Raw genomic sequence first — 8,730 nt, 5'->3', positions numbered from 1 at the left:
TTTGCTTTGGTCTGGGCCTTTTCTTTCCTTTGTTTCTGTCATCCCTGTGCTGTATGTGTGTGAATATCTATACATACATGCACACATATAATATATGTATATAACATATCCATACGTACACATACATAGATACATATAGTCCTTGTGATGTGTTTAGGTATGTGTGTGTATAAACATATAAATATCTAGTTCTCAAGGCATAGTAATAATTTTATTTATAAATTTTTATTCTGGAATAATTTCAGATTTAATTTGCAAAGAGTACAGAGTTTCCATATACTCTTTCTCAGCTTCACCTAATGCAAACATCTTATATAACCGTGGTGCATTTATCAAAACGAAATTAACATTGGTACAACACTGTTAACTAACCTACAGACTTTATTTGGATTTCAGCAGTTTGTCCACTGATGTCCTTTTTTCTGTTCGAGGATTAGTCCAGAATACCACAATGCATTTACTGTGCTCCTTAATTTTTATTTTATTGCTAGCAGTTCTTCTCAGTGTGGGACTCTGTCCTGGAAGGCAGCCAGACAGTGGCCCCTACTGTCCTTACTGCAGATTGTTTGCACTTACGCTCTGTTGGAGTGGCTCAAAAGCCTTCTGCTTTCTGCTGTTGTTTCCAAATTGGCCCACTGTGTTACTAGTATTTATTGTTTCTTTTAGTGTTCTCCTGATCTCAGGCCTATCCCCGTTGCTTTATTTTTTTTCTCCTTTATCCCACACACATACTTCATACTCCTAAATTGCTGAATATTAGTATAGAAAGGATACTTAGCAATCACCTACAAATACAACCTCTTTCTTTTACAGAAGATGACCCAGGGAGGTTAAATGGCTTGGGTAAATTCACATAATTGTAGGTACAGAGCCAGGACTAGAACTCATTTTCTTCCTAATTGTTTATTTTTCTGGTATGATCTGTCTAGATCCTAACAATTACAATAACTCTTCCATGACTGTAAAAAAGAATAGGAAGTACTCAGGCCTGAAGTCAGGACTTTATGAGCATATTTGGAAAGCAGCCAACCTTCTGAGTTTTGAAACAGGCTTCTTTGCTCAGAGGTGTTGTAGTAACATTTGAACTGGCTGGAAGCTAATTATTTTGTGTCTTAAACCACTTAAATGGTTTATTAAATAGAGTATGTGCATATCACATTTTCTTGAAATATTAAAAAAAAAATCACCTGTGCAACAATGACAAATTATTATAGGTTAACAATTGAAATATGCATTTCTAAGACACTTTTTGCTTCATCTAACTAAGAACAGTGACTGCAGACAAAATATTATAAATTATGCCTGTAAATTTAACTTTCTGCTAATATGGATCGAAAAGAGTTGATTAACCTGAATATTACTAGGTGGGGCTTCAAGCCCTTGTAGCTTTCTAGGCAATATTGGTGTAAATACATTAGAATTCTAATTGGGGGATAGAGGCCCATCAATCCCTTTATGAAACAACATTCAGAGCCTTATTCCAGAGATCAAAATTTTAGCTGAAGTCACTCGTTCACCATCCTATTCAGTTGCTTTCAAATTTAATGCCAGCTCATTTTGTATCTTTTTTCTTGACTGAACAATATTTGGATCATCTGCCTTCTCATCTTTGGCTTGTTTTCTCATCATTATTTGGTTTGAGAGCTAGATCCTCTAGTTAAGTGGGTCTCAAACTTTGGCACACATCAGTATTGCCTGGCCTGCTTGTTTCTGGCCCAGATTTCTGGGCCCCACCCCTAGAATTTGTTTCAGTATACCTGGCGTAGGGCCTGGGAATTTGCATTTCTAACAAGTTCCCTGGTGATGTTTGTGCTGCTGGATCTAGGACCGCACTTTTTGCGGCTCTAACTCTTTTCCTTTAGCTGACGCTTTATACTACTGTTAACCTTCCCTTGAGCCCTAGTGGCATGGTGGTTAAGCGCTCAGCTGCTAACCAAAAGTTCAGCAGTTCGAACCTACCAGCTGCTCCATGGATTAAAGATGTGGCAGTCTGCTTCTGTAAAGATTACAGCTTTGGAAAGCCTATGAGGCAGTTCTGCTCTGTCCTGTAGGATTGCTATGAGTCAGAATTGACTCGACGGCAATGAGTTTGTTTTTTTGGTTCTTACGCTTCCCGTCATTAGTTAGGGCTTTCATTATTGAATTCTGGGCTGCACTATCTTTTTTGCTTCTTATTGCTTATTTGCTCGTTTGCAGTCCTTTTCCTCCTGGCACTGACCTTTGGTTTTGTACTCTGGATCCTGCGTTTAGACTTGCCTAATCTGTGGCATCTGTGTCTCCTCTCCACTTTTAGGTTTCTTCTTGATAGACTTCCATTTCTGCTTGCACTCGTCTAATATGTCTCTTGTAACTTAAGTAAGGTTAGGTGTCATAAACGTGCAACAGAGTGCTGTGGGTGTTCAGGGGAAGGAGTACTTAGTATTGACTGAGGGCAGGGAAGGTTACACAGAAGAGCTAAGATTTGAACTAGGCTTTGAAGAAGGAGTAGAGTGTCAACAAGCAAAGAAATGAGATTATTTCTCTTATTTTAAGGGGAAGCAGCTTGTACGGATAGTATTCTGAGGAGAGCAAAGAGTGTGCCCAAAGGCCAGAAGATGTAAGAATACTTGACAGGTTACTTCAAAGGCTGATTGTCTAGGGAGTTCACCATACAGCCAGATTGTTAGAATATAAATAATGTAACATCAGTGAGTTGGACATTTACTTCCTTTTTCACTTTTAATCTCAGAGTTTTTGCTTTCAGTTTTGGTGAGAGGTACCCAGGGGAGCTAAATATACTTAAACTACTGGCAGAGTCATTAATCTTGTGCTATTCAGTTTGAGGTTTATAAGTCATATTTATTTAAGCTCTTTAGATTCAATGGCTTCTTCCCTTTTAGCTTTTCCATCTGAAGATTTCAGAAGTTTTATCAGGTTTAGAACTTCAATACTTGCCTAATCCTATCTATTCTTTGTTATTTTTTAGGCTCATATGTGATCCTTGTAATAAAATTTCACTTCTAGAGTATTGCTGTATGATTAATTATTATTAGTCTATACTATATAATTATACTGCTACAATTACTGTCTAGTTTTGCTCAAAACTTGTTTCCTAGGGACACACATTGAGTTTATGAGGATAATGAGATGAAAGGGAGGTTCTTAAAACTTTAAAAAAATTTTTTTTGATGATTAAATATGAGGAATAAAGTTGAGATGAACCCCAAAATATTCAAAATTCTAAACTGAGTGATTAAAAAGAGTGATGGGTCTAGGCAGTGATCATCAGTGATTGATGAAACAATAGGAGAAAAGATCAATGTGGAATTTGTAATTGCTAAATCCGGCTGACAACAACTAAACCCATTGATTAATATTCACATCAGGAAAAGTGTGGCAACCAATTCTTCCTTGTGATGAAGTAGGAATTGCTAGCACTGCATATTAAATATTAATGCATTAAAAAAGCAACCTAATCAAGCCTCTGGGACTACCACTTTATAGGAAATATGGGTGATAAAGGAACATGTTAAATAACATGTCAAGTAAGCAATTGGCCAAATCTAGGATTTAGAAAATTCTAGTTTCTTCCATAAACATATGGCATTAAAAAAAGGGGAGGTAAAAAAGGAGAGGAGCATATTATAGATTAAAAGAGACTTAAGAAACATCAACTGAAAGCAATGTGACATCCCTGTTTTGATTCTGATTTTTTAAAAAAATCTTTAGAATGGTATTTTTGAGTTAATCAGAAAAATTTGAACATGATCGGGTAAATTAAGGAATTGCTGTTAACTATGTTAGTTATGATAGGAGAGTTGTAGTTATCTTAAAAAGGGGGGAACTTTATTTGTGCCACATATGAAAGTATTTATGGGTGAAATTATATTATGTTTGGAGTTTGCTTTAAAATACCCCAGAAAAAATAAAAACAAAAAACAAAGAAGTGTGTATGTGTGTGTGTACGTGCGTGCGTGTGAAGATAAAATGAAAAGAATGGTAGCTGGTTGATGGGTCCATGAAATCTTGTAGCACTCTCTCTAATTTTTTGTATATTTAAACATGTCCATAATAAATAGTTTTATGACTCACCATATGGCCTATCTTGGTATTCTGTTATTGGGTGGAGTTGGGGCAGATTACCCAAAAACCAAGGTACGTATGGGCTTACTTGTGCTTACTTATTAATTTGTAGTGTACAATTTCACCAGTTTTTCATCACATAAAAGATGTGGCAAAACCCATGTCTGGCTCAAAAGCCTATCCAAAGGATATGGTGTGAAAGTGGCAGAGGATAGGTGTCATGGTTTGAATTATATCCCCCCAAAAATGTGTGTATCAGTTTGGCTGGGCCATGATTCCCAGAATTGTGTGGTTGGCCAACATTTTGTGATTGTAATTTTATGTTAAAGAGGATTAGGGTGGGATTGTAACACCCACCTTTAGCCAGGTCACATCCCTGATCCAATGTAAAGGGAGTTTCCCTGGGTTGTGGCCTGCACCACCTTTTATCTCTCAAGAGATGAAAGGGAAGCAAGCAGAGAGTTGGGGACCTCACACAATCAAGAAGGCAGTGCTGGGAGCAGAGCGCGTCCTTTGGACCGGGTCCCTGCACAGAGAAGCTCCTAGTCCAGGGGAACACCGAAGAGAAGAAGGCTGACAGAAAAAGCCTTCCCCTCGCGATGACGCCCTGAATTTGGACTTTTAGCCTACTTTGACTGTGAAGAAATAAACTTCTCTTCGTTAAAACCATCCACTTGTGGTATTTCTGTCATAGCAGCACTAGGTGACTAAGATATTTGGTTCAAGGAAAACTGAGGTACTATTGGGGTAGGATACTGGAGAGGCAAAAGGAAAAAAGAAAAAGAATTGTATACTACAGACCTTTATTTTGGTGCATCTCAGTTATGTAATGGAACCTGAACAATTTTCTTTTTATCTCCTTATATCTCTCATTCACTTTATATCTCTCAAAAAGCAATTTATCACTTCTGACATTTTGAATTATATAGGTAATGAGTAACTCATTGTGTATGTTTATATTAGTGATTAGATTTTCTGGGGAATTTAGAGATTAACATACTTGTATTCAATAGTAGTTACAGGTCAAAGAAATTTATTCATTTGTTCAACAAATACTAAGCATCTACTATAAACCTGATATTGTTCTATGCAGTGGAGGGAGTTATAGTGGATAATAAGACAGACAAGGTCCCTGCCCTCATGGATCTGTGGATCTTTCAGTCTACTGGGGGATTAAGTCAAGCCATGAGTAAATAAAAATAAACAAGATACTACATATCTTAATAAGGGCTATTAAGGAGGTAAAAAAAAGTACATGATAGAATAATGGAGTTGGGAGAATGAGGCTGTTACTCTCAGAAAAAGTTTCATTAATTTGGAGTTAAAAAGAAAGTATCACAAGAAATTCTAAATCTTCTAAATAGGTTCAATTCCAGTGACAGATTTGCCTTATTTGGAATTATTGATCAGTAGGGCTAACGTCTTTGAGAAAGTGCCTTAAAGCATGTATCTGAAGAATGGAAGAAGCCCATTCTCAAAAAGTTGAGAAAAACTTGAGCCAGGCAGAGGTAAGAGCTTGTCTTAAAGGCAAAAAAGACAGAAAGAATACTAGTGTGGCTAGATTGTAGTCAGTGAGAAGGCAAATGCTTGAAATAGGGTTAAAGAGGAGGCATAAGCCTGGTTACTTGGGACCTTGTTGGTAGAGTATATATTTTAGGTAGTTCAAGATAGCGGGATGCTCTCGCAATCGCGTGATGATCTAGGGCCCTCTTGTGCCCCCTTGTTCCTCTCTTTCTCAAAACTTCTACTTTCCAGGATAAAAATAGAAAAAATTTTACAGGTAAACATGGCTTACTTAGACATTGCGACGTTTGGGAGTAAGGATGATCTAACTAGATACTCTTCTGTCTGTTGCCTGGTGATTTAAGCTGAAGCAGGTAGATGTGACAAGCTGAAGGGAATGAACAACTGCTGTTTCACTCCTTTTTTCCCTATCCTCTTGAATCCACACTGACCTCGTAATCTTTAGGGCTTCAGAATACTCCTCTTTATCTATCTCCTCACCTATATATACAGTGAACAGAGGCAGTCTTGGCATTAGGACAATCTTGTGATCTAGGTAAGTCCAGGCCTCATCTATGGCTGCTGTGTTGCTCGATGAGCACACACTTGCTTTACATGACTTGCTTTACTTTGGCAGTCTTTACTTGAACTGTAGTGGGATGCCAGTAATTGATGCCAACCTTGAAGTCAAAGGGGCTCTGATCAATAAATTGATCTCGATGGTGGTAATGGTAGCTTTCATATCTGTGGGAACTGTATTACTATGGTCCAGTAGATAGTGAGCCATATATTTATCATTGCAAGGGTCACGCCTCATTATCTAGTTGGCTAGCTCAGAGAAAGCATTAGTAATCTTGGCTATAGAAAATGTTTGTGGTAGGTTTTCTCAGCAGAGATAACTGGGATATATGTGGACAGAGGGAGGTAGATATGGGGACATTGCTATTCAAGGCACCATGGAATCTGAGGGAAGCAGTGATGGAGGACACAATCTGGTTGATAATGTGGTAAGGTTATTGTATATTGGGGGCTTGATATCAAAGCTTCTACACAAATATTATAGATAGCCCCATTATCTAAAGGCATAATCAGTGTGCTCCAGATAGACAGGGTTGAAGACTTCAGCTACATCTAGAAGAAACTAAGAAGCTGGGTAAATAGAGAACTTTGTTCGTATAATTAACAGCTAGTGATTCTATCAGCAGAAAGGTGAAATAAAAAGTGGAAAGCTACCACCACTCAGTGGAAATCCAAGAAAGCCTGAAGACTTGTACATAAGCGGGCCAACTTTGGAATCTTATCCAATACTAGGCCAACGATTTCCTTTTCAATGGTGTAATGCCTAGAGGTACGGTTACTTGCAACACCTTCTTTCTCAGTGATGGCATTCTAGGGTGAACTTCATTACTGATAATTTATTCCAGGTCTGTAAACACTTGTGGGGACACGCTTAACAATACCAGTCTCATTTAAGAACTGTTGAAGGAGTCATCTTCTCTCACAGTGCTCTTATCACTTGGCTTTGGGTGTTAGGCTGGATTCTATATTCTAGGCAGTAGAGCTTGTAGCTGGCATTGCCAGTCTGGACAATAGCCCCACCAAGGTGGCTAGGGATGCTTTAATGCATAGTGGCAGGGATAGGAAACAAAGATGTAGGAGTAGAGAATGAGTCCAAACTATCACCTCCAACAAACTAGGAATCAAAGAATTTATTTTTAATAAGCAGTGGAATGATTATCTTAGAATGCCAAGAAATAAACATCAATCAAAAGGGTGTTCCTACACATTATTATTAACTAAAGATAATATTAAGTAATAATAATAGATTACCTGCATGAATCTTCCGCCCTCTACTGGTGAGATTTCATCTTTATTTCCAAGGCTTGGGTAGTTTATGATGAAGGAGATAGGCAAGAAATAGATTTACTCACTGCTAAGTTTCTATGGACAGATCTAGTGATTGCTGCAAAGGGAGAGATACTCCAACCCCTTTTATCATGCCCACTGAACATAAATGATGGACACTGATGACGTCTAATCACAACTTCTCTCTAGTCATTCAAGTTGCTGAAAGTCAGTTTGACAAACACTATACCCCTTTTTTTTTGCTAACAGATCCACCTTCTTTCTTACTAACAGAACCCCAATTTTGTTCACATATTGGGCTGCCGTGAGCTTCAGAGGAGGCAGGGTCCCTTTCTAATTAGAATCATGATTGGTCTTCAATAATCAGAAACCCAGTCTCCTTACAGTGGATTGATTTTAGCATATGAAATGTAATTCTGGATAATAAGTGAGGGGCAGTTTTATGGATGAGTTACTGAAGAAGATTCTCTCTTGATGAGAAGAGACTCATGAAGAAAATATTCCCTTTTATGTCTTTGGACTTGTTCTGTAAGGAGGTAACACTTGGTGTACAGGCTTCTCATGACTATAAAAGAAAAGCTTGAGATCAAAAACTGACATAGTGAATATGCCAAAGTCCTAAACTCCTGGAGTCTCTGGATCAGCTAATCTCTGGATTGACTGTATATGAAATAGTAGATGTTTTCTTGTTTAAACCACTTTTAGTTGTGTGTCCCGTTACTTGTAACTTAAATCTCCCCCCACCCCATTCTGTAATAGAAGCATTAAGGTTAGAAACTTTTATCATTTCTACAAACACAGGTATCATATAAGAATTGCAGAGCTTTACATACTTAATTTCTCAGCATATATAAATTATGTAAAATATGTAAAAATACATACATAATAAACTGTAGTGCACAGAGCTTTTCTGTGCTACTGTTTACGAACAATGATGACATTATGTTAATTTCATCTTTTCCCAGGAGAAGGAAAAATGTCACATTGTCACTATCCCAAAGCTTCTCAGCCTGAAGACAGATTCTTCTAAGTTCCTCTAGAATACCAAGGTAAGAAATTTGGATTTTATTTCTAGTGAAATGGGAAATAAGAATTTTAAGCAAGGGAGTGACATTTTGATTATGTTTTAAAAAGAACATTCTAGCTGCCTTGTGGAGAATGGATTACAGGAGAACAAGAGGATATCAGTGAGATGACTGTGACCCTGATTGGACTAGATCGATGACCATGGATATATAGAGAAATAGATTTGAGATTATTTTGGAGACTGAATCAGCTGGACTTGTTGATGGATTGGAT

General features: G+C 37.6%; 1 pseudogene; it reads right to left on the bottom strand.

Annotated features, from left to right (window-relative positions):
* Nucleotides 1–4,673: 4,673 nt before the first annotated feature.
* LOC111821821 (tubulin alpha-1B chain-like) lies at nucleotides 4,674–6,613 on the bottom strand (annotated as a pseudogene).
* Nucleotides 6,614–8,730: the final 2,117 nt, after the last annotated feature.

The sequence above is a fragment of the Trichechus manatus genome, unplaced genomic scaffold, assembly GCF_000243295.1.
Source record: "Trichechus manatus latirostris isolate Lorelei unplaced genomic scaffold, TriManLat1.0 scaffold00108, whole genome shotgun sequence".
Taxonomy (NCBI): domain Eukaryota; kingdom Metazoa; phylum Chordata; class Mammalia; order Sirenia; family Trichechidae; genus Trichechus; species Trichechus manatus.
This window is presented reverse-complemented; position numbering and strand designations above follow the sequence as displayed.